At 44.3% G+C, this 25,829-nt stretch overlaps 1 protein-coding gene across 1 annotated transcript in view; it reads left to right on the plus strand.

Annotated features, from left to right (window-relative positions):
* Positions 1-25,829, plus strand: part of LARP4 (La ribonucleoprotein 4) — a gene marked incomplete in the record, with an annotated part of 1,458,174 nt that overhangs the window by 725,498 nt on the left and 706,847 nt on the right.

Consider the following 25,829-nt stretch of genomic DNA (forward strand, 5'->3'; position numbering starts at 1 on the left):
AAATTGTCCTGTGCTACGCTTATAGATAACTTCAGAAATTATGTTAGCTAAAAGCGGTTCTGGATAACCTGTATTAGTGAACATGGTTTGCAAGAGTTTACATTCATCAGCAAAATCTCGCTCATCAGAAACCATTCTTGCCGCCCTTACCATCTGCCCTTTAACAACAGCTCTTTTTTGATGGTAAGGGTGGCTGCTAGTAAAATGCAAAAAAGCGTTAGAATAAGTAGGTTTTCTGTAAATAATACTTTTGTATCTAGAGTTAGCCGCATCTTTAGTTAAGCTAATATCTAAGAAGTTGATGCTAGCATCCCCCAAACTGTATGTAAACTCAAAAAAACTGGTCGTTTGATTTATATCAGCTATAAAGGTTGGGACTAGGGCCTTGGCACCCTTCCAAATAAGGAATATGTCATCTTAGTATCTGATGTACCAGGAGACATTTTCCTGAAACAGACTAGTGGTAAATAAAAGATTTTTCCCCAATGGGCCATGACGCAGTTGGCAAAACTGCCACCACACAGTGACCCCATTGCCACCCCAGTATTCTGAAGATAAAAATGCCCATCAAAGATCATGAAGTTGTTCGTTAGGACAAGCTCAAGTAATGTTTTAACTAAATATATAGTTTTCTCATCTACGTGCTTCACTGTCATGAATTCCCTAATCCATTCCAGTCGTAGGTCTTGGGGTATCACGGTATATAAATCTTTAACGTCAATTGTGAGTAAACAGCAATTGTCTTGATATTTCAATTTACTAATATTCATCAAAAAACTCCATGAGTCTCTACAGATTTGGGGCTCTTGTTCCACAAGGGGCTTCAGTATATTGTCAATGAATCTAGCACATCCATAAGTGACAGATCCCCTTCCATCAACAATGGGTCTAAAAGGGGGATTAATAACTGTTTTGTGAATTTTGGGTGAACCAAAAAGAGCTGGTATCCTAGGAGCAATCATTGTTAAATACTGATGTGTATCAATACCTGTAACTCCTTCCAAAAACAAGTCATCTAAAGTAGCTGTAATTCTTTTATATGCCATGTTAACCTCATTAATGCTGACCTGTGTGTAGGCTGGAGTATTAAGATATTCATTCATACTTTTGATGTATTCACTTTGGTCCATGAAAACTAACCCTCCACCCTTGTCGGGTTTCATGACCCGAATATTGCATTCATTCAACAAGTTTAAAAAATCAAAATGTTCTTCATCTCACATTGCTGCAGTCCTAACACTTGGGTAGTCCGCTGTCCCTCATTCGGCCCGAATATCAGAGTATAAGGCTGACGTCGGTCAGGGCGCATTTGACTGACATCAGAACGTCAGGGTACAAATGCGCATGACCGACGTCATATCCTCAGTCTTTTTTGCCGCATGGTCCGATGCAGAAGCAGTGTTGCAAGTGCCGTTCGGCGTTCTGAAATTTTTCAATTGAGTTTCAGACCGAAGTCAGAGTTGGTTAAGTACCCCGTTGGGGAATATTTTGTTTTTTTCTTGCCTCAGTGGTTTACCGGATGTCAGAAAAAGTGAATAACTGTATTTCTTGTGGGAAACAGATACCGCATAGAGATTATCATAATTTGTGTATACCTTGTTTAGGACCTGAGCACGACGTTGTTGGATGCCGCTTTTGTGCTAGGTTTAATAAACGCACTATAAAGCGGAGGTTGGATTGTGCAAGGTTGGTCTTTGGGAAGCGGTGCAATTACAAAATGCCGTCGGATGCTCCGACGCCGGCTTCCTCAAAGAAGCGCAAGGACAAGGCAGTTAAACCTAGGTTAGAGGAGTCGTCCGAACCGGACGCCAGTTCTTTAGAGGTGTCAGTGGAACCGGTGGTTCCGACGGAGGCCTCTCTGGAGACCCAGGGAGAAACTTTGATTTTACAGGATGTGGCCTCCCAGGAGGCAGGGCAGGCTGTTGGGGCTTCTCAAGTAACTGTACTCCCCTCCCTTTCTAAGGGGTCTAGGCCCTCTCTTTCTGCTTCTAAGGCTTCTCCTAGAGGCAGGTCTAGTTTAGCTTCGATGGGTGTCACTCCCAGTTCTTCAGGTGCTGTGCCCAAGAAGCACATGCTCAAAATGGCAGAGGATTTAATTACTTTAATTAGAGGCTCTATGCCCCCTCCTGATAAGAGGCCTAGGATGGAACCTGTGTTGGGGATTATGAGCAGGCTTCGGATGTGTCTGAGTCTTCGGCTGAAGACTTGCAGGAGTATTCTCATTATTCTGATTCTGATATGGATGATTCTACTCCTTCTGCTTCTCCTCCTGAGGATTTTTCTTTTCAGAGACCCTTCACTCCATGAGAGAGCATTTTAAATGGGAAGGTCAGGATTTCTCTGATTCCAGGAAAAGGCTTAGGGAATTTTTGTCTTTACCCCAGCATAGGCCTTTAGCTATTCCTCCTGTTCTGAATGTGGTGGAAGATGTGTTTGCAGAGGCTTCTCTTAATCCTGATTCTTTGCCTCCTGCTCCTGTTAAACCGGATAGGTATTACAGGGTGCCTGAAGCTCATAAGTATCTTTTTAAGAGTCCTAGGGCAGACCCAGAAACCCTTAGCCAGGGGCCTAAGGGTGTTAAGGCTTCTGTTGTCAAAAATCCGGTTCCTGCAGATAAAGAGGCCAGGGCCTTGGATAGATGGGGAAAGAAAGTTTATACTTCTTCCACTCTAGCCATGAGAGCTTTGAATTGCCAGTTTCACATGTTGAAATATCAAAATTATCTCCTTTCTCAGTTGAAATCTAAGGTTGATGCCCTGGCGGAAGGTATTGACTGTAGAGAGTTACAAGATTTAGTGCATGTTTCTGAGCAGGTGGGTAAGCATTCTTTGCAATGTGGTTTTGATGCTGTACAGGCCTCGTCTAGGGTGGCTGCCACTGGGTCAGTTCTTCGCAGGCATGCCTGGCTGAGGGATCAAAATTTATCCGACCATGTTAAAACTAGGATTTTGGATGCCCCTTTGCAATCTGATGTCTTGTTTGGTTCTCCTGTTGAGGCAGTTTTAAAGAAAATGGAAGATAAGGCTAAGTCTATGCAGACTGTTAAAGATTTTTTGCAGGTTCAGCCTCCAAAGTTTAGTAGAAATTGGCCTACTAAAGGGTGGACGTATCCTTCTTATGATTCCCAGTCTAGGGGTAGATCTAGACGTGGCAGGGCAGAGGTCAGGGCTCTTTCAGGCCCAGAACAGGGAGTTCTCCTGCACAGTCTTCAAGTGAGGGCAGGGGTCAGTCCTTTCGTAAACAGACCCGATGACCTACCTTTTCAGCTGCCAGAACCTTCTCGCCTGGCAGCACCTTTGGGAGGAAGGTTGGCACTTTTCAAAGAAAATTGGAGTTTGATTACCCAAGACAAATAGGTACTGGATATCATACATCACGGTTACAGGTTTTATTTCCATACCTTGCCTCCTTTCAAAGGCATGCCAGACATTCCTCCTCAACAAAGAATAGAGGCTCACAAGCAAATTTCACTGCTACTCCAAATAGGGGCCATACAGCCGGTTCCTTTGCCAGAAAGGGGCCTAGGATTTTATTCTCGCCTGTTCCTAGTCCCAAAGAAGGGGAACACGTGGAGACCAATTTTGGATTTGTCTATCCTCAACACTTATCTGGACATTCCCAAGTTCAAAATGTTGACGTTGCAGCAGCTTTTACCTCTGCTGGGCAAAGATCATTGGATGGTAACTTTGGATCTCAAGGAGGCTTACCTTCATGTTCCTATCAGACTAAGTTGCAGGAAGTATCTGCGTTTTCGAGCTGGGACTTCTCACTATCAGTTCTCTGCATTGCCCTTTGGCTTATCTACTGCGCCCAGAGTGTTCACGAAAGTTCTGGCTCTAGTGATTGCTTTCTTCAGGCTAAAAGGAATACAGATCTATCCTTATTTGGACGACTGCCTGATTCTGGCTCAAGGAAGGGAAGAGCTTCTTCATCATTTGGAATATGTGATAGCAGTGCTAAGATGCCTGGGGTATTCTGTGAGCGAAATAAAGTCCAGTCTAGTACCCTCTCAAGACATGTGCTTTCTGGGTGTGAGACTGAATACAGCATCCCAGATGGCCTTTTAACCCCGGACAAACAAAAGAGTCTATCCCTTTATTTCCATCAGCTATCTCATCAGTCCGGCTGACTGCAAGGACAGTCCTTCAAGCCTTAGGGTTCATGGCATCTTGTATTCTGGTGCTTCCCAATGCCAAACTGCATATGAGGAAGCTACAATGGTATCTCAAAAATGTATGGACTCAGCACTGCCAGGATCTGGACACTGTCATTCAAATAATACCTTGCATTCAAAAGGAATTTTTGTGGTGGGCTCAGGAATGTCACCTAAACAAGGGACTCTCTGTGACCCGGCCAGAGGCGAGTCAGATTTTAACGACAGATGCCTCAGACATAGCTTGGGGAGCTCATCTAAATGGAAAGTGGATACAAGACAAGTGGCCTGCCAGACTACAACATCTACATATCAACATGGAGATGTTAGCAGTCCAGTTTGCATTAATAGCTTTCAAGGAGTTACTTCTTCCAGGGCAGGTGTTGATTCTAACAGACAACACAACTGTCATGTGGTACATCAACAAGCAAGGGGGAACACATTCTTATCCTCTATGCCGGCAAGCAATGATTTTGTGGGAGACTGTTCTCAGTTTACAACTAAGTCTTCAAGCAAGGTTTCTGCCGGGAGCACAGAACTCCTTAGCAGATGTGTTAAGCAGACAAATCATGGATCCCCACGAGTGGAAACTGGATCTTCATGTATTTCAGAAATTGACAGTGTCCTGGGGAACTCCAGACATAGATCTGTTCGCTTCTCCACTAAACAACCAGCTGCCAAAGTTTTGCACAAAGCTGTTTCATCACACAGCTTGGAAAGTGGATGCTCTTTCTTTCAGTTGGAAAAATCTTCATGTGTATGCCTTTCCACCTCTGCCTCTCCTCCCAAAGGTACTTCTGAAGGTCAGACAGGACAAGCCAAGGATGATTTTGATAGCTCCAGATTGGCCTCGACAGCACTGGTACCCACTACTGAGAAGTCTAGTACGGAAGCCTCCATGGCCTTTGCCTTTGATTCCACATCTGTTGTCCCAGGAGGACAGTCATTTGCTCAATGTCAAACTTCACTCTCCATCTAACAGCATGGCATATTCTGTTTTAAACCATAGAGGGTCTCAACTTCCACAACAAGTTTTGAATGTGATTTTGGAAGCCAGAAGGCCTAGTACAAGGAAAGTGTACGCAGATAAATGGAAGAGATTTTTATTTTGGAGTGCAGCTAAGGATTTGGATGTTTCTGAGCCTGACTTAAGTGTGGCTCTTCAATATCTTACTGAGTTATTGGACAAAGGTTTGTCCTTCTCTTCTATTAAGATTCATGCTGCAGCAATTTCAGCTCACTACGATTGTGACCCACCATTGTTTTCTCATCCTTTATTCAAGCAATTTCTCAGAGGGCAAAGAATATAAGACCCCCACGAGCTCCTACTCCTGCTTGGGATCTCAATTTTGTGTTGGAGAAACTCACTCTACAACCTTTTGAGCCTGCAGCTACTGCTGAGTTGAAATATTTGTCATGGAAGACTGCTTTTTTGTTGGCCATTACCTCTGCAAGACGGGTTTCTGAATTACAGGCCCTTATGGCAGTTGAGCCTTTCTTAATTTTTCACAAGGATAGGGTATCTTTACGTACCAATCCCTCCTTTATGCCTAAAGTGGTTTCTAGTGTGGCTTTAAACCAAACTATTCATTTGCCTACTTTTTATGCAAATCCCCAAACTAAAGGGGAAAAGATTTTGCACACCTTAGATGTTCACAGGCAGTTGCGATATTATTTGGACAGAACTAAAGGGTTCAGACAATCTCAGCAGTTATTAGTTTCTTTTGCTTTGTGCTCTCAGGGCAAGCCTGTGTCAAAACAAACTATTTCTAAGTGGATTGGATTTTGCATTGCTTTCTGTTATTCCCATCATGGCAAAGAGATTCCAGCTGGGATTAGACCTCATTCCACTAGGGCTACTGCCACTTCAACAGCTTTTTTGAGGGGGGTGGCTACTAAGGATATTTTGGAGGCAGCCACTTGGAGTTCAGTGCATACCTTCTCTAGGCATTACCACCTTCCCTTGTACTCTAAATCCAGGGCTGGTTTTGCCACTGCTGTGTTGCAGGGCATTTTGGCAGCTCCTGCTTCATTTTAGTTTAGCCATCCTCCCTTACCTCTGCTTTGGGATTCTACCCAAGTGTTAGGACTGCAGCAATGTGAGATGAAGAACATAGTACAGTTTTGTACCTACCATAAATGTAGATGTTCAAGATCCACATTGCTGCAGTCCAATTTACCCTCCCTCCTTCCCTCTGTTGTTTGAGGTGGTTGTGTGGGTTGGGTTATCCATCTGAGGTAAACTGCATTTTGTATATTGCATTTTGTATATATTGTATATATTATACATATTTTTGGTGTTAGACTAGCTGTTTGTTTAGTTGTGGTCTTTGGGTTTGGACCTTTCTTTTTAGGGTCTTCTGACATCTGGGGCAAGAAAAGACTGAGGATATGACGTCGGTCATGCGCATTTGTACCCTGACGTTCTGATGTCAGTCAAATGCGCCCTGACCGACGTCAGCCTTATACTCTGATATTCGGGCCGAATGAGGGACAGCGGACTACCCAAGTGTTAGGACTGCAGCAATGTGGATCTTCGAACATCTACATTTATGGTAGGTACAAAACTGTACTTTCCTTTGCAGTAGTAGTATTCTTATTATTAACCTTGTGGTATTTGTTGTTGGCTGTGGCTCTCCGGTCCATTTCGCATATCTTTTCAAATGAACTAAGATTTGGATGCAGTGGTGGATTGAAAAGGCTTGAAACTCTTAAAAGAACTCGTAAGGGAAGAACTCTCCCCATTTAGATTTAATTTGCGCACAAAAAGTTTTAAGTCAACAATAGTTTTAGCCACATCCATTTTCTTGTGTGGTACAAAGTACAAACCTTTAGAAAAGAAATCAACTATGTCCTGTTTAATAGTTAACACTGTATAGTTATATATTTTCAAGTCCCCTTCAGAACTTGTATGTATTTGGGGTTCATATGCAAGGTCTGTTATTTCCTCCTTTGATTCCGTCAGTTCCTCGTTTGCCTTGGGCTCCTGTTCGATTGACGAGTGTTTTGTTGGCCATTGGGATTCCTCTGAAAACCCTGCTGGTTAGCCGTATTACACAGTCTGTCTTTATTATTAGCTGCCCCTTGTTGCTGAGGTGGGTTATTATAAACGTTGTTGTTATTGTTAAGCCTTTCGCTATGATGTAGGGGTTGTTCCTCCCCCACGTGAGTAATGACTTCACCTTGAATAGAGTCATTAAATCCCTCTTCATTAAGTTCATTATTGATAAATGTTTGATTTATGACACTTTGTGTGTTAAAAGGGGGGCGAGGGTATGCCTTATTGTTTGCGTATTCATATAGGTGTCTTGCTATTTTTTTTTTTTTTTTTTTGTTACCAGTAATTTGGCCATGGTGGCTTCAATACTGGTGAAGATTCTGGCATACTCATATTTATAGCGTGGAATGTAATGACTGCAGCAGTGAAACACTAACATAGTACAGTTGTGTACACCTACCGTAAATGTAGATGTCAGTGTGTATTCACTGTTGCAGTCCAGGTTACCCTCCCGCCACCGATGCAAGACCTAAGATGTTGGAATTCAGGCCGACTGAGGGCAACCTGCCAGCAGATTACCCAAATGTAATGACTGCAACAGTGAATACACTCTAACATCTACATTTATGGTAAGTGTACACAACTGTACTTTAGGCTGGTAAGGGCCCTTTAGAATTATCCTAGTAATTTTATGTGAACCTGTGAACCCTTCTGATAAGCCTCACATGGACATAAAATCCCTAAAGTTGATTGCTTGTTTTTTCCACTTCCAATGTTGGGCAGAAATTCTGGGCCTTTGTTCATTGTGTTTCACATCTTATCTCTGTAAAGTTTATAGAAACAGGTGGAAGAATTTTTCCATCTGGGCATCTGCCAAAGGTCTGCATCATTTCTTGTTTCCTTAACCACTGATATATGTATATATATATATATATATATATATATATATATATATATATATATATATATATGTGTGTATATATATATATATGTATATATATATATATATATATATATATATAAAACACACTCAAATTTTGTTTCCTTATTATAACCAAGGGCTTTTTGTCTGGTGCCTTTTTTTTGCAGCCTCCTGTAAAGGGCCATGTTCCATCTTGGGATATTACTGTTTACTCTAGACTTTAACAAAAACTCTTTTTAAATCTGTAACTGATATGAAATTGAAGTCCTGACTGAAGTCACTGTTGCAGTATTCCAAAGAGATGGGTTTCCTGCCGCTGATTTCCAGCTGGGGAACCAGAGCCCAAACCTTCCTAGAAATGTACATCTGACAGATGTCCTCAGCTTGTAAGTGTACAGGTATATAAGTGGACATGAGTGTTTCCTCATAATATTTTGTCACCAGCCTTGAACGCAGGTCTCTACCTGTCTGATCTTTGCATGATCATTTATACTGTAAGCCTTCTCATATTTCAAGTGCACCGATGGGGAACCTTCCTTGTTTAAACTGTTTTGCTGTGATGTCATTAGATGTTAGCTGGGAGGGGTAAGTGTGAGTGCATTAGGTAGATATCCTACAAATGCCTGCACATACTCATTGTCTTTTCTGCTTGGGTGTAAATACTGTTACAAACCTTGTTCCATTTGACAGTCCTTTGTTCCCAAGACATTACTTTCCTATTAGTCTTTGAACATGTTCTTGTATACGCAACAGCTATAAACATTTAGCCCAGTATAAGAAGGCAGATCCTTGCATGCCTGATTTACCATATGCTCCTAAGAAAAAAACTCATAAAAGGCTTATGCATGAGAAAGACAGTCTGCCCTGTCTGATTTCAGAATACATGTAGAGTTACAGAACCTGTAGTACATCTGAGTCTACTTCAGTCATCCTCTGTAGTGACCCCATTGGAGGCTGGTATGGTGTCAAGGGATCTGCATGTCCAAAGAGACTGCTGCTGGAACTGAAAGTGCGGAATTCTAATTGTTGTATCAATAGGACCTGAAGGCATCCTGCAAATTTTAGTATGAGAAGAGCTTCCTGGAGAGCTGATTTGAAGTACATCAGAGGTCTAAGACTCCTCGCTTGATTCAGGTGGACGTCATCCCTAAGAAAATGCGACAAGACTTAAATATGGATCTAATGTCCTTTTCATTCTTCCTCAATGAATGGATTATGGATCTAACTTGGCTGCATACTACAAATTTTGGATACAACTCTCATGCTCCTCCCTCTTCCTGTAATGCTCCAGTCCATCCCCAGTACCCCAGGTTTAGTTTGCCATTGCTTACAGATGTGGGATCCTTCTCTGTTAGCATGTGTTATAGATGTTCTTTGTGTTTCACTGTTGCAGTCCTCATATATATGGGTTATCCGGCTCCCGGTAGCCCTCATTCGGCCCGAATACCAGAGTCCTTGGTATGTGACGTTGTCTGCCTTCGGCTGTAAAACTGATGTGAGAATGTCAGCTATAAAGGGAGGCAGCCGACACCATTTCCTCAGTCTTTCTTGGCGCGGAGCCCGAAGCAGATGCAATTCACACTTGTGCCGGTCGGCCGTTTCCCTTCTTTTTGCTTTCCGACTACCAAGTTGACGACTCCTTCAGATAAGTGCCCTGTTGGGATCCTCTTTTCTTGCTTTAACAAATCAGATAGTTAACTGTGTTGCCTGTGGAAAACAGATTCGGCACTGTAATTTCCATTCCTATTGTATAACTTGTTTGGGCCATGAGCACAATGTCCCTAACTGTGATCTCTGTGCTTCCTTTAACCCGCATACCATACGTCATAGAGCTAAGATTTTGTATAAGCATTTCGGATTCTGGCCTAAGTTTGTCGGTATGGCGTCATCTGGTCTTCCGACTTGGGATATACCTAGGAAACGCTAAGACAAGGACCTTGACAGGCCTAGGGTAAAATCAGCTGATGACACACGTTCGCAGCCCTTGTAGTCCGCAGATTTTCAGTCACAGGCCTCTGCTGAGACCATTACGGAGTCCCTCCATGCTGCAGGCTGCTATTTCATCTTCAGAACCTCCTGCTGCCACCGCCTCAGATGGGTCCGGAGCTGCTATGCAGGTATCGGCTTCTGACGCCTCTTCTTTTCGACATGAGAACAGAACCCGACTGACTACTTTAGTTCAGACTTCTGCAGTTGCTAGGCATCCAGAGTCCCTCCAGATTGCTAGTAAACCTTCCAGCCACAAACCTACTCACAAGCAGGCTTCGGCCTCCCCTTCTGTGCCTCAGTCCCAGTTGGCAAAGATAGCTGGTGATCTTCTTTCCTTGATTAGGGGTTTTCATCCCCCCTTCCAAGAGGGCTAGGGAATTATCTCCTGATGTTTTGTCTCAGATTCTGTGATTTCCAGTATGTCTGCTGGTGAAGAAGGAATTTCTCAACTTTTTTCTGGCTTTGAGGATTCTGATGCTGTGGACGTTATCCCTTCTGCCTCCCTTCCCACAAGATTTTTCCTTTGAGGATACTGTGAATACTCTTAGGGAGCACTTTAAATGGGAATGTCAGGCTTTTCCTCAGTCTGTGAGAAGAGTCATGGAATTTTTAGATTTGCCACAGCTTAAGCCTCTGGCTATACCTCCAGTTTTGGAAGTTGTGGGTGATGCTTTCATGGAAAATTATTTTCTTTTAACTCCTAATTCTGTTTTTCCTGCCCCCAGAAAACCTGATAGGTACTATAGGGTTCCTGATTCTCATCAATTCATTTTTCAAAACCCTACTGCTGATCCTGAGATTATTTCTCAAGGCCACAAGGGTGTTAAGGCTACTATTGCTAAAAACCCTGTGCCTTCTGATAAGGAGTCTAGGGCCTTGGACAGGTGGGGTAAAAAAAAAAGTCTATACCTCTGCAGCTCATGCCATTAGATCTGTGAATTGTTTTTTTCACATGCTTAAGTATCAGCAGCATACTTTGGAGGATATTAAGGCTAAACTTGGGGATATTCCTTCCATGTTGGAGCACAAGGATTTACAAGACTTACTGAATGTTGCCACTTTAGTTAATAAGCATTCACTTTGTTTTGACACTTTGGAGGCTTTCTGCAGAGCAGCAGCCACTGGTTCCGTTATTAGAAGGCTTGCTTGGCTCGGGGAGCAGCCTCATTCTGAATCTGTTAAATCTAATTTTCTGGATGTTCCTTTGCACAAAGACAATCTTTTTGGTAATAAGGCTGAGGAGGTACTGAAGAAGTTGGAGGATAAGGCGGAATCTATGTAAGCTGTAAAAGATTTCCTTCAGTTTCGGCCTCCTTGGTTTAGTAGGCATTTTCCTTCCAAGAATTGGTCTTTACCTGATCCTGGCAAGCAGGGTCGCTCTAGGCCTAGGGGTTTCAGATCTTCCAGAGGGCAGGCTTCTGCTCCTCAAAGGGCTAAACAATGGCATTCTTCTGCTAAATCGGGGAATTGTAAGCCAGATTCCCAAAGCAAACATTCTCAAGGACTCCAGCCTTTTTGTGCCTACCTCTGCGGGCCCTGGGTTTCCTTTGGGGGGAAGGTTAACCAGGTTCGAGAGGTATGGTCTACCATCACAGACAACAAATGGGTGCTGAATGTAGTAAAGCAAGGTTACAAGTTTTATTTTCACACCGTCCCTGTTCTGCAAGGGTACACAGACATGCCCAGAACTCTCAGGGCAGAGGTAGAAATTCAAATTTCTTCTCTACTGACTATGGGGGTTCCTGCAAATCGGGCATGCCTAGGTTTTTATTAGACTTTTTCTGGTACCCAGGAAGGGGAGGGGTCACCTGACTCCCTATTCTGGATCTGTCTATTCTAAACTCTTTTCTGGTCATTCCCAAATTCAAGATGCTCACCCTTCAACAGTTACTACAATGCTGGGCAAGGATTCATGGCTGGTAACTTTGGATCTCAGGGAGGCTTATCTGCACATCAGAATAAGGGAAAGTTGCAGGCAGTTCCTTCTCTTCAGGCCTGGGGAGCAGCACTTTCAATTCTATGCACTGCCCTTTGGCATATTTACTGCTCCCAGAGTTTTTACTAAGTGCCTGGTTCCAGCCATTGCTTTTTGCAGGCAGAGAAACATTCAAATTTAGCCTTACCTGGTGGACGACTGTCTCATTCAAGCAAACTCCCCAGAACAACTAGAAAAGGTTTGAACTGCATGAAGAACATTCTCACCTCTTTGGGTTACACACTCAACGAAAATAAGTCAAAGTTGGTTCCTACAAGGGAGATTGTTTTCCTTGGAGCGAGTCTAAATACAGCCACCCATATGGTATTCCTCCCTCAACAGAAGCAAGACTATCTTTTGGCTTACTTCATGAACTTGGCAAGCATGACCCACCTCTCTACAAGGCAAATCCTGCAAGCACTGGGGTTCATGGCTTCATGTATTTTGATGATCCCATGTGCAAGGCTATATATGAGAACTTCAGTGGTATCTCAAGAATCTTTGGTGTCAACACAAACAGGACTTAGACTTGATTCCTACCCTAATTCCCTGTCTACAAATGGAGTTCCTCTGGTGGACCAGCAATCTTACATCGTATAGTTGTGTACACTTACCATAAATGTAGGTGTCTGAGTGTGTTAACTGTTGCAATCCTGGTTTCCCACTCTCCATTCCCCCTTTTTTTACTAAGGCACAGACTCCATATTTTTATTTTTTGTATGAAATGTCCAGGGTGTTTCCTTCCTGGGTTAGCCTTTTTTGGGGGGCTCCTGACATTTTATGGCAAGAAAAACTGAGGAAATGGCGTCTGCTCCCTCCCTTTATACCTGGCGTTCTGACATCAGTTTTACAGCCGACAGCATATACCAAGGACTCTGATATTCGGGCCGACTGAGGTCTACCGGGAGCCAGATAAACCCATATGTGAGGACTGCAACAGTGAAATGCATTTATGGTAAGTGTACGCAACTGTACTTTGTTAGTTCTGCAGGTAAAAAAGTTTAATTTCTTTTATCTAAATTTATTAAGCCTCCCTCTTCATTATTCAGACATTAGGTTTTCGGCTTTTTTAAATAGTAATCTATTCAAATTACCATTGCTATTGTTTCTTTCTCTTCCTCTCTCATATTGTATTCAACAGGATAATTCTTAGAACCTTTTCTATTAAAAAAAAAACAAAATACAAACCTGTTCTTTATTTTCTACTCCTCTTCCTTCAGTTTTTGTACTGTCATGGCCGGCAAACTGACAGGCCTAAAAAAATGCACTTCTTGTAGACATAGTCCCCAATTTGGATGCCCACAAGGAGTGCTTTTACTGTTTAGGACCAGCTCATTTAAACATAAGCAAGAGAAACTGGTTATCAAGGGTTTGCCCCCTTCCTCGTCTTCAGAAGGGGAGCCAGTCACTGTCAATTCAGAGCCCTGCTATTTGGACTCCTCATAGCCCCCAGGGTGTTCACCAAATGTATGGCAGTTGTGATGGCTCACTTTAGACTAAAATGATTTGGAGTGTTTCCATATCCATAGACAACTGGCCCCTCACCGCCGCTACCTTGCAGATTTGTCACAAACTGGGTGTCAGTCATTTATGCAAATCAGGCCTGACACTAGTACAGAGCATCGAGTTTATTGGTGCACATCTGAATGCAACAGCGGAAGTTGCCTCTCTGCCTTCTCATCGCTTAGACCTACTCTGATCTCTGGTCCATCAAATTCTATGTATTTTGGCTCTTCCAGCCAGGCTAATTCTCCAAGCTTACAGTCCATTGCACCAACAATAGTTCTACTTCCTTTAGCATGTTACTTTTTGTGTCCTTCAGTGGACACTAGCTGTTCAGTGGTCTATTCTTCGACAACCCCTAGTTTTTCCAGTCATGCTTACACAAAAATTCATATCCTGTTTTCAGTGGTGGATTGTCAGATGACATTTACCTTGGCTGCCCCTTTGATGATCGTGTTTCACTGTTGCAGTCATTACACTTGGGTTATCCTGCTGGCAGGTGACCCGCAGTCGGCCCGAGTTCCAAAGTCTTTGTCCGGCGTCGGTTGTTGTCGCCTCCTCCCTGACGTCAGTGTGCCAGGGGTATAAAAGTTGCAACAGACACCATTTTCTCCAGTCTTTCTTGCCTCATGGTGCCCGAAGCAAAAGCCGTTCGCAAGTGCCAGTCGGCCGACTTCTGAGATTTTCAAAATTGAGTTTCAGAACCGAAGTCTTCAATAAAGCTAAGTACCCCGTTGGGGAAACTTTTTCTTGCTCCAGACCAATGCCAGTAAAAGTTAATAATTGTATTTCTTGTGGGAAGCAAATACCTCATAAGGACTTTCACTCTTACTGTATTCCTTGCCTAGACCCTGACCACGACGTTACTAGATGTTCATCTTGCATACAGCTGCAGTAATCATGGATGGGTTCTCTGCCGTCAGGCGGGTCCTCGGTTGGCCGAATTCCAAAGTCTAGGTCCGGCGTCGGTTGCTGTCGCCATCTTTCCTGATGTCAGTGCGACAGGGGTATATAAGACACAGCCGACGCCATTTTCTTCAGTCTTTTTTGCCGCGCAGTGCCCGAAGCAGAAGCAGTTCGCAAGTGCCGGTCGGCCTGCTCCTGAAATTACAAAAATTTGGAAACTAAAGTCTTCTTTAAAGCTAAGTACCCCATTGGGGAAACTTTTCTTGCCTCAGACCGATGTCAGACAAAGTTAACAATTGTATTTCTTGTGGGAAGCAAATACCGCATAAGGATTTCCATTCCCTCTGCATACCTTGTTTAGGCCCAGACCATGATGTCTCGGGCTGTCGCTTTTGCTCTACTTTCAGTAAACGCACTATTAAGCGTCGGGTGGAGTTCGCCTAGCACTTTTTTGGCAAAGCTTTTGATTATAAAATGTTGTCGGAGACTCCGACTACCGTTTTGTCCAAAAAACGCAAGGGCAAAGACCGACACGCGAGGTCCGCGGTCTCCACCGACACCACGCCAAAACTGGCTACACGTGGTCCAGTTCTCAGTGAACCGCCTTTGCAGCCCCTGACTACCGACGACACTTCTCTGGCGGTGTCTTCTGTAACTGAGACCGCAGGTGCCTCGGCCCATACCCAGACTACAGTTACCGAAGCCACTGTGAGTGTTGAGCCTCCTAATGTGGACAGGTCCACTTCCACCCATGGTGTCTTTAGACCCTCATCTTCCTTTTCCATAAAGGCATTTACTAAGTCCAAATCAGCCATGCATCCCAAGAGGCCTGTTGCACAGGGCCCATCTCCAGGCCCCATGCCTAAAAAGCAGATGCTAAAAATGGCTGAGGATTTAATTACTCTTATCAGGGGTTCCCAACCCCCTCCGGACAAGAGATCCAGAGTGGAGGAAGATTCTCCCTCTTCTGACCAGGGCTCCATTATTTCAGAACATTCTGATGAAGAGGAACACTCTTACTCCCCTTTTGAAGATTCTGATGCAGAGCAGTCCATTCTTTCTGTATCTCCCCCAGAGGATTTTTCTTTTGGGGAAACCTTGCATACCTTGAGGGAATACTTCCATTGGGAAAGCCAAGACTTTTCTGATTCCAAGAAAACACTTAGGGAATTCCTTTTGCTACCTCAGCACAGACCTTTGGCGATACCTCCTGTCTTGGACATACTTGATGATGTTTACAAGGAGGCTTGCCTTAATCCGGATTCCCTGCCTCCTGCCCCAGTCAAGCCTGATAGGTACTACAGAGTTCCTAACTCACCAATTTCTTTACAAAAGCCATAATGCTGACCCTGAAACCATTTCTCAAGGCCCCAAGGGAATGAAGGCCTCTACTGCTAAGAATCCACTACCTTCCGAAAGAGAGTCTAGATCCTTAGAAAGGTGGGGGAAAAAGGTATACACCTCGGCCACCCTAGCCATGAGGGCCTTAAATTGTCAGTTCCATATGCTTAAATATCAGCAGTTTCTGTTATCACAATTAAGGAATAAAATGTCACAACCTGAACAACCAGATTTGAAGGAGTTGCAGGATATGATGCATAGTGTAGAACAAGTGGGTAAACACACCTTACAATGTGGCTATGATGCTCTAGAGGCCTCAAGTAGAGCTGCTGTTACAGGATCAGTCATTCGTAGACATGCCTGGCTTAGGGAACAAACCTTGCCTGATCATGTTAAAGCTAAACTACTAGATGCTCCTTTACAAGAGGATGTATTATTTGGTACTAATGCTGAGGAGATACTACGGAAAATGGAAGAAAAAGCTAAATCTGTGCAAACTGTCAAAGCTTTTCTACAGGTTCATCCCACCACGTTTTAGCAGAAATTGGCCTTCAAAAAACTGGTCCTTTCCAGCCACGGACAAACCCCAAAGAGGTAGATACAGGTGCACAAGGGGCAGAGGACAATCTCAAGGATCATATAGAGGCAGACAATGGCTAACTCCAGCACCAAGAGGTGGCGAAGACAGTGCACAACAATACAGGAAACAAAACCAATGACTTTCCCCTTTTCATGCCAAGCAAGTCTCAGCTGGCAGCACCGTTGGGAGGAAAGCTGGCATTATTTACAAGAAATTGGCATATCATCACAACAGACAAATGGATCCTGGACATCATAAACGGAGACTACAGATTTCATTTTCACACACTTCCAAAAATGAGAGGCATGCCGAACCTGCCACACAATCAAAGGGCAGAGGCTCAAATACAAATTTCAAAGCTCATGGACATGAAAGCTATTCAAGAGGTACTTACTCACGAACAAGGTCAAGGTTTTTATTCCAGACTATTCCTGGTACCAAGGAAAGGAACCGACTGGAGACCCATTTTGGACTTATCCATCCTAAACACATTTCTACTCGTACCAAAATTCAAGATGCTCACCTTACAGCAGCTTCTTCCCATGCTGGGCAAGGAGTTTTGGCTGGTAACATTGGACCTCAAGGAGGCATACCTGCATGTCCCAATCGGACAAAGCTGCAGAAGATACCTCAGATTTATTGCAGGTTCAATCTACTATCAATTCTCTGCATTGCCCTTTGGCTTATCTACTGCGCCCAGAGTATTCACGAAATGCCTGGCATCAGTAATTGCCTACTGCAGACTTCAAGGGATGCAAATTTACCCTTATTTGGACGACTGCCTGATCCAAGCGGACAGCAAACACATACTTCTGGAACATCTGGCTTATGTAACACACTTACTGAATTCTCTGGGATACACAGTCAAAGAGAAATCCAGGCTAACACCATCTCAGGAAATAACTTTCCTGGGTGCCAGCTTGGACACAAACACACAGATGGCCTATCTTACGCCAGAAAAAACAGGGGCAACTAACTCAATACTTCAAAATACTAGCAAATTGTACCAGGCTAACTGCAAGGAAAATCCTGCAGGCTCTGGGCTTCATGGCATCTTGCATTCTTCTAATCCCATGTGCAAAGTTGCATATGAGGAAACTTCAATGGTACCTAAAAAACCTATGGTCTCAACACAGCCACAGTTTGGAAACAATAATACCAATAATCCCATGTTTGCAACAGGAATTTCTATGGTGGGCCCAAGCATGCCAAACAAACACAGGTCTACCATTCTGCAAGCCTCAAGCAAATAAAGTCATCACAACAGACGCCTCAGACTACGCCTGGGGGGCACACATGACAGACAGGTGCATTCAGGGCAAATGGTCCCAAAAGGAAAAGCACCTTCACATCAATCAAAAGGAAATGCTAGCAGTGATAAATGCATTTACAGCTTTCAAGGACCTCCTGCATCCAGGGCAATTATTGATAAGAACAGACAACACCACAGTAATGTGGTACATAAACAAGGAGGAACACATTCATACCCCCCTGTGCAGGCTAGCCATGTCACTTTGGAACTTGGCTGTGGAATAGCAAATCGAACTTCAAGCACAGTACCTGCCAGGATTGGAAAACGCGCTGGCCGACAATCTAAGCAGAAATATGACAGACCCACACGAATGGAAGTTGCATCCTCAAGTGTTTACAAAGATAATCCAAGCGTGGGGAAGGCCAGACATAGATCTCTTTGCCTCCCACAGGAATCAACTGACAAACTTCTGCTCAAGGACCTTCCATCCAAAGGCCTGGAGAGTGGATGCCCTTTCTTTCAGTTGGGCAGCACGGGCAGTTTACGCCTTCCCACCTTTGCCTCTTCTGCCCAAGGTGCTCTTGAAAGCAAGAGCAGACAGACCGAAGATTATACTGATTGCTCTAGATTGGCCAAGACAACACTGGTACCCACTCCTGAGGAGCCTAACACATACTCCTCCCTGGACCTTACCTCTAATGCCTCTTCTACTGACTCAGCACAGCTACAAAACTCTTCACAGTCAGCTGAAAACACTCAATCTGGCTGCATGGAAAATTCCTTAATGCCACAACAGACCCTACTCTCCAAAGAGGTACAGGATGTCATTTTGGAGGCCAGAAGGCCATCTACTAGAAAGGCTTACTCCACAAAATGGAAACGGTTTTGCGCTTGGAATGAGAAAAAAGGCCAGGATCCTAGAAAACTGAATTTGCCTCAGACATTACAGTATCTAGCTGAGCTGTTGAACAGTGGACTTCTATTTTCCTCCATCAAAATTCATGCCTCAGCCATTTCTGCAGAATACAACATTGATCCACCCTTATTCTCTCACCCACTCTTAAGACCGTTCCTTACAGGGGCTAAGAATATAAGACCTCCAAGGAAACAACAAATACCAGCCTGGGATCTTAATTACATTCTAGAAAAATTAACATTGCCCCCCTTTGAACCAGCTGCCTCAACAGATTTGCAATATTTGTCCTGGAAAACAGCTTTCCTTCTGGCCATTACCTCAGCTCGTAGGGTTTTGGAACTACAAGCCCTCGTGGCTGTGCAGCCCTTTCTCATCTTCCATCAGGACAGGGTTTCCCTACGAACCAACCCGTCATTTATGCCTAAGGTAGTATCCAGGGTAGCTTTAAATCAGGCCATATACTTACCTACCTTTTACCCCAATCCTCAAAACAAAGGGGAAAGGCTGCTACATTCCTTAGACATCCATAGACAGCTACGTGACTATCTGGACAGAACAGAGCCTTTCAGGAAATCAGAACAACTTTGTGTCCTATGCTGTAGGAGCTCAAGGGAAGCCAATTTCCAAACAGACAATTTCAAAATGGATAGGCCACTGCATACTGTTTTGTTACTCCTTTCATGGCAAATCTGTTCCTACAGGCATCAGATCCCACTCCACAAGGGCCACAGCTACCTCTACAGCCTTCCTCAGAGGAGTCCCTACCAAAGATATTTTGGAGGCAGCCACTTGGAGTTCTGTGCATACCTTCACAAAACACTACCACGTGCCTTTATACTCCAAAACTAGAGCAGGCTTTGCCACTGCTGTGTTGCAGGGCATTCTGGCTCTTCCCAGTTCCACCTAGTGCTTACCACCCTGTGCGTAGCTTTGGGATTCTACCCATCTGTGATTACTGCAGCTGTATGCACGATGAACATAGTACAGTTTTGTATCTACCATAAATGTAGATGTTAGAGTGCTAATACAGCTGCATTACAGGTTTCCCTCCCTCCTTCCCCTCTTGGTAAAGGCCTAGTGGCTGACACCTCCTCATACAACCTGATTGGGTTATCCATCTATGGTGTATTTGCTTGCAACTACTGATTTTTGATTATATTGCATTGCATGATTATATATATAATTTATGTATTGCTTTACTTCTGGGGGGCACCTGACATCTGGGGCAAGAAAGACTGAAGAAAATGGCATCGGCTGTGTCTTGTATATCCCCGTCGCACTGACATCAGGAAAGAAGGCGACAGCAACCGACGCCGGACCTAGACTTTGGAATTCGGCCGACCGAGGACCCGCCTGACGGCAGAGAACCCATCTGTGATTACTGCAGCTGTATTAGCACTCGAACATCTACATTTATGGTAGGTACAAAACTGTACTTTGTCGCTTTTGTGCTAGATTCAATAAACGCACTATTAAACGTCTGTTTGATTTTGCTTTTCATTATTTTGGCCAAAGGTTTAATTACATAATGCTGTCGGAACAACCCACCGGAATTTATAAAAAAACGCAAAGACAAAGAAAAGGGCAGGCATCCAAGGTCCAAAACCGATGACTAAGCCTCTTCTAGGCCAGTCGCCGGTTCTCAGGAGGTGCTTTCGCAGCCCCTGACACCCGCCACCTCAGAGCCACAGTCCGTAACCGACAGCCACGTGGAGACACCGAGGCCTGTGGAAACTCAAGGTATTGGGCCTATGGAAACTATACCCTCAGATGGGTCTGGAGCCGCTGAGCAGGCATCTGCTTCTGAGGGTGTTTTCAGACCTTCACATTTACAATTAAGACCACTACAGCAGCAAAGGCAAAGTCAAAAACACCATTAAAGACAAGGAAACAAGTACAGCATTCTCCAGCACAGTCATCCATACCAAGGAAACAGATGCTTAAAATGGCCGAAGACCTAATTACTTTAATCGGGTTCCTATTCCCCCTCTTGACAAAAGGCCTAGGCAGGACATGGACTATCATTCCTCTGACCAGGTTTCCATTTCCTCTGATTCCTCTTCTGATCAGGGATATTCTGTCCCTCCCTATGAGGATTCTGATGCAGAAGAGTCTATACCTTTAGACTTTCTGCCTGAGGGTTATTCTTTTGGGGAGACCCTGCACACCATGAGGGAGCATTTCCATTGGGAGAGCCAGGATTATTCAGAATCCAAGAAAAGGCTTAGAGATTTACTTTTATTACCTCAGCACAGGCCCCTGGCTATCCCCCCTGTGCTTGATATTGTTGTTTTTTTCTGAATCCAGTCCGTCTCCTGATTCTTTACCCACTGCGCCAGTCAAGCCACACGGGTACTACAGGGTCCCTGACTCTCATACATTTCTTTACAAAAACCCCGCTGCAGACCCAGAAACAATTTTTCAGGGTCCTAATGGGGTTAAGGCTTCCAGTACTAAAAAATCCTGTCCCCTCTGATAGGGATTCCAGAACTCTGGACAGATGGGGGAAATAAGTTTACACTTCTGCTACTTTAGCTGTAAGAGCTTTAAACTGCCAGTTTCACATGCTTAAATATCAACAGTACCTCATGTCATTGTTAAAACAGAAAATGGTTTCAAATTCAGAAAGTCCTGACAGTAAGGAAATGCAGGATTTCTTGCATGCAGTTCAGCAAGTGGGAAAGCATACTCTGCAATGTGGTTTTGATTCATTAGAGGCTTCTTGTAGAGCTGCAGTTACAGGTCGGTTCTCCTGAAGGCGTTCGGGTCTCAACCTTCCACCTCTTGGGTATGTCTGCCCTGCGATGAGCCTATGGGTCTGGTCTCTCGTAGGACGTGGGAGTCGCCAGAATCTATGGAACCTGTTCCTAGGAGGCCTAATAAGTTTTTCTGCCCCAGTAGATAAGTCCTTTTTGACCAAGGGGAGTCCCTGTTGATGCTTTGGTGGTGGCGGCAGCCACCAAAAAGGAAATGTCTGAAACTTCCTCATCTATCCATCCTCCTAATGGAGAATCTAGGATCATGGATAGATATGGGAAACGCATGTTTAGTTCAGCGACTTTCTCACTCAAATCACTGAACTACTTTACCATTTCACCAGACTGCAGAGAGATGATCTTAAGGAGTTGGGAGATTATCTTCAGGGTGCTATAGCTTCGAGTGTATCCGACAAAGTTGCCACCCAGCTCGCTACCCTGAATTCGATAGTCAACTCGTCCATGCATCTTGTATCTTACGCAGCTGATGGTTAGAGTAGTGCTGCAGGTACAGAAATTGCTTTTCGTAGGCATGCCTGGATGCGACTCTGTTCCTTAGCGAAACCCTTCAAGTCTCCCTTTACAAATACCCCATTTGACGACTCATCCTTGTTTGGGCCAAAGGTGAACGAGACTTTGACCAGGTGTGAACAACAGAGAAAGACTCTGTCTGCCGTCTGAGTCCGTTTTTCCACCCCCACTCGACCCTTTCCTAAAGGTCAGAGGGGAGGAAAGATGTGGTTCCGGAAAGCCCAAGGAGCCTTTCAAGATGCACGTGGAAAGCCCCCCTCCAGAGGCAGAGGAGGGGGTTACAATGGAAGATGCCGCCCTCGTGGCAGAGGGGGTCCGCAACACCAGGGTGACGGATCACTTCTCTAGTCAGTCCTACCAGCGCTCCTGAAGGGAGGCCCGGCTGTCCTACTCTGGAGGCAGTCAGGGCTCACTTTTCATTGTACACATAAGCCTGGCTAGATATAATGAACGACATTTGGGTACAAAGTATTTCCTGAGGGTATTTCATACAGTTTTCCACCCAGCCCCTTCCCGTCAAAAAAATCCCGGATGTTCCACCCAGTCACAGGGGACAAGCAAAAATAGAGGTACGCCAGTTGCTAGAAAAGAGTCATCCAGCCAGTCCCGGCAGACCAAATAGGATTAGGAACTTACTCAAGATTTTTTTTGGTTCCAAAGAAAACAGGGGACTGGGGACCCATTTTGGATCTCTGCAGACTCGACCAATTTGTGAGGAAAGAGAAGTTCCGAATGGTCATGCTACAGTCCATACTTCCCTTTTTAGGGAAGAACAGTTGGATGTGCTCTATTTATCTCAAGGATGCGTACTACCACATAAAGATGGCCAGACCATCCAGGGATCACCTGCGTTTCCGGCTGGGAGCCAATCATTATCAATTCCGAGCTCTGCCCTTTGGTCTCACTACAGCCCCCAGAGTGTTCAAGTGCTTGGAAGTAGTCACGGCTTACCTGAGGCGTCTAGGATTCCAGGTGTTTCTGTATTTGGACGATTGGCTCCTTACCTTCACCACCAGGCATTAACTTCTTCAAGCGAAAGTGGCTACTCTGACTCTTTGCGATTGGCTAGGCATTACAGTCAACCTCGAAAAGTCTGCCTTGTTGCCATCGCAGCATATCGTTTTTATAGGGACAGAATTAGATGCATCAACCACCACTCTTCATCTTCCACCAGAAGGGATTTGTATTTTTCGCCAACACATCACGTCCTTGATATCAAAGAAAAGAGCAGCAGCTACAGAGATATTGAAAGTACTCTGACTGATGGCAGCAGCCATCTTGGCAATCCCGTTAGCAAGGATGCATATGAGAATCCTTCAATGGCTTCTATTCATGCAATGGTCTTGCCAAGAAATTCCAATGAGTCACATGATCCTGATAACGAATTCCTGCAAGAAGTGTCTTCAGTGGTGGTTGAGGTCTCCATGTCACAATAGGACGTCCTTTCATGCTACCCCTCCAGTCGCCACTGTGACCACGGATGCTTCCCTGATTGGGGGGGGCTTTTTCAGGTAAAGACTGCCCAAGGCACATGGACAGATCAAGAATCACATCTGCATATCAACGTCCTGGAGATGAGAGCAGTACGTATAGCTTTGCAATACTTTCAGAACTCTTCCTCTAGGGACAATTGCAATACAGACATGTCAGTGGCTGGTACCTGAACAAGCAAGGCAGGAGCAAGTCTTATCCCCTTTGCTGAGAAGCCCTCAGATTATGGCAATGGGCAGTGTCATCCCAGCGCTTTGTTAGCAACGCACATCCCGGGCAAAGCCGACGTCATAGCGGACAGACTGAGCATGGCAGTTTTATTGCCCCACAAATGGTCCTTCAAACAAGAGATTGCGGACAGGATTTTCCGCAAATGGGACCAGCCTTTCTGCGACCTGTTTGCCAGTCATAACAAATGCAGAAGCTATTTTGCCCTAATTCCCACTCCAGGTCACTTCCTGAGGGGATGCTGTTGTCCACGATTGGCCCCCTGGGTCTCCTCTACGCCTTTCCCCCAATTCCTCTTAAACCCACATTTTTACAGAAAGCAGTCGCTGGGACGGACTATCATCCTTATAGCCCCTATTTGGCCTCGGCAGATTTGTTTTCCGTTTCTTTACCATCACATTCTGGAAGACCCATGGATCCTGGACCCAGTTCTTGACTTTTTGACACATCCGTCACGGGATCCTTCATCCATCATTGCAGACACTGAAGCTAACTGCTCTGCTGCTCCAATTCCCCTCATAGCCAGGCTTTATAATCTTTACCATGATACTAGTCAAATTTTCTTTTCTTCCCATAAGTCTTCCACTAGAAAATTGTATCATAGTAAATGGAAGAGATTTTCCATTTGGGCTTTCTCCCATAACATTGACCCTTACCAAGCTCCATTGTCTTCTATTTTACAATTCTTGACAGAAATTTTCAAAAAAGGAGCAGCAGCTGCTATGGTGCGAATACAATTAGCTGCTATATCTAATTTCCATCTAGGGATTGATGGATTGAATATTATGGCTCACCAAATGTCTACGGCTTTTCTAAAAGGTTCTTTTCACATGAGGCCTCCAGTGGAAACACCTTATTCTCCCTGGAATTTGAATTTTGTTCTCTCGCATAATTTTTCCTCCTTTTGAGCCTGCATCATCTTGTGAACTAAACTTTCTATCATGGAAAACTATCTTCCTATTAGCCATCACTTCAGCCCGCTGAGTGTCAGAGTTCCAAGCCCTATCCATCAAGCCTCCTTATATGGTCGTTCATGCTAATATCTCTCAGGACAGATCCATCCTTTTTGCCTAAAGTATGTTCTGAGATCAACATCAATCAAGTCATTGAGTTGCCTGTTTTCTTCCTTAATCACACCAACAAATTGGTATATATGTTGCACAAACTCGATGTTCACAGACAGCTTAGATTTTATTTAGACAGAACAAAAGACATTAGATAATCAGATCAGCTTTTTGTGTCTTTTTCTGAGGCCAGGAAAGGTAAACCAGTTACCAAAACAACTTTGTCTAAGTGGCTGTCGGATTGCATCACTTGCACATATTCTTGTCATAACATGCCTTTGTCTAGTAAGGTGAAGGCTCATTCAACCAGAGCAATTTCTACCTCATCAGCATTTCAAGCCAAATTACCTTTGGACAACATCTGTGCAGCAGCCACATGGTCTAAACTTCACACTTTTATAACTCATTACAAAGTGGATAAGGCCTCCAGGGACAGGGCTTCATTTGGTTTTACGGTTCTGTAGAGTGTACTTCCGTGAGCCACCCACGATCAGGGTGCTAGGGATGCTACCCATTAGTGAAGAATGAATGGCGAGATTGGACAGCTTCACAAAGAAAGTTATGTACTCACCATAACGTTCCATGTGAGTTGTTCCATCTCGCCTTCATTCTCACGTCCCTCCCTCTTTCCCCCTCCTGGCTGGCAGTTGACCTGGAGGCTGTCTTCATCCAGGTTTTTCAATGTGTCTTCATTCTTAGGCAGAATAATTATTGTACTTCTATATGGTATGCAGCAAACAAGATCTGAGGTAATTCCAGCAGTGCATTGTGGGATAAGGGGTTTGGGTCTCAAGCTACTGGAGAACTTTCAGCTTGCTAGCCGGCCGTGTCGGAGTCGAGGATCGACTCCGAACCCATCAGTGAAGAAAGAAGGCGAGATGGAACAGCTCACATGGAACGTTATGGTGAGTGCATAACTTTTTTTTTTTTTCCCTTACACTACCATCCTCACAAAGGTTTTCTGATGTTCCACCCAATCAGAGGAAACCAGCACTGGAAATACAGAGCTGCTAGAAGTCGTTCAAGAGGCTCCTCCAGACCAGAGAGGATCCAGAACTTACTGAAGATTCTTTTTGTGCCAAAGAAAACGGGGGACTGGAAACGGATTCTGGATCTTAGCAAATTGAACAAGTCAGTTGACATTCTGTTTTGGATGGTCATGTTTCAGTCCATCCTGCCATTTCTAGGCAAGGATGATTGGATGTGCTTGATAGACCTTCATGA

Source organism: Protopterus annectens, chromosome 9.part0, assembly GCF_019279795.1.
Source record: "Protopterus annectens isolate FY-2018-M chromosome 9.part0, PAN1.0, whole genome shotgun sequence".
In the NCBI taxonomy this organism is placed as follows: Eukaryota; Metazoa; Chordata; order Ceratodontiformes; family Protopteridae; genus Protopterus; species Protopterus annectens.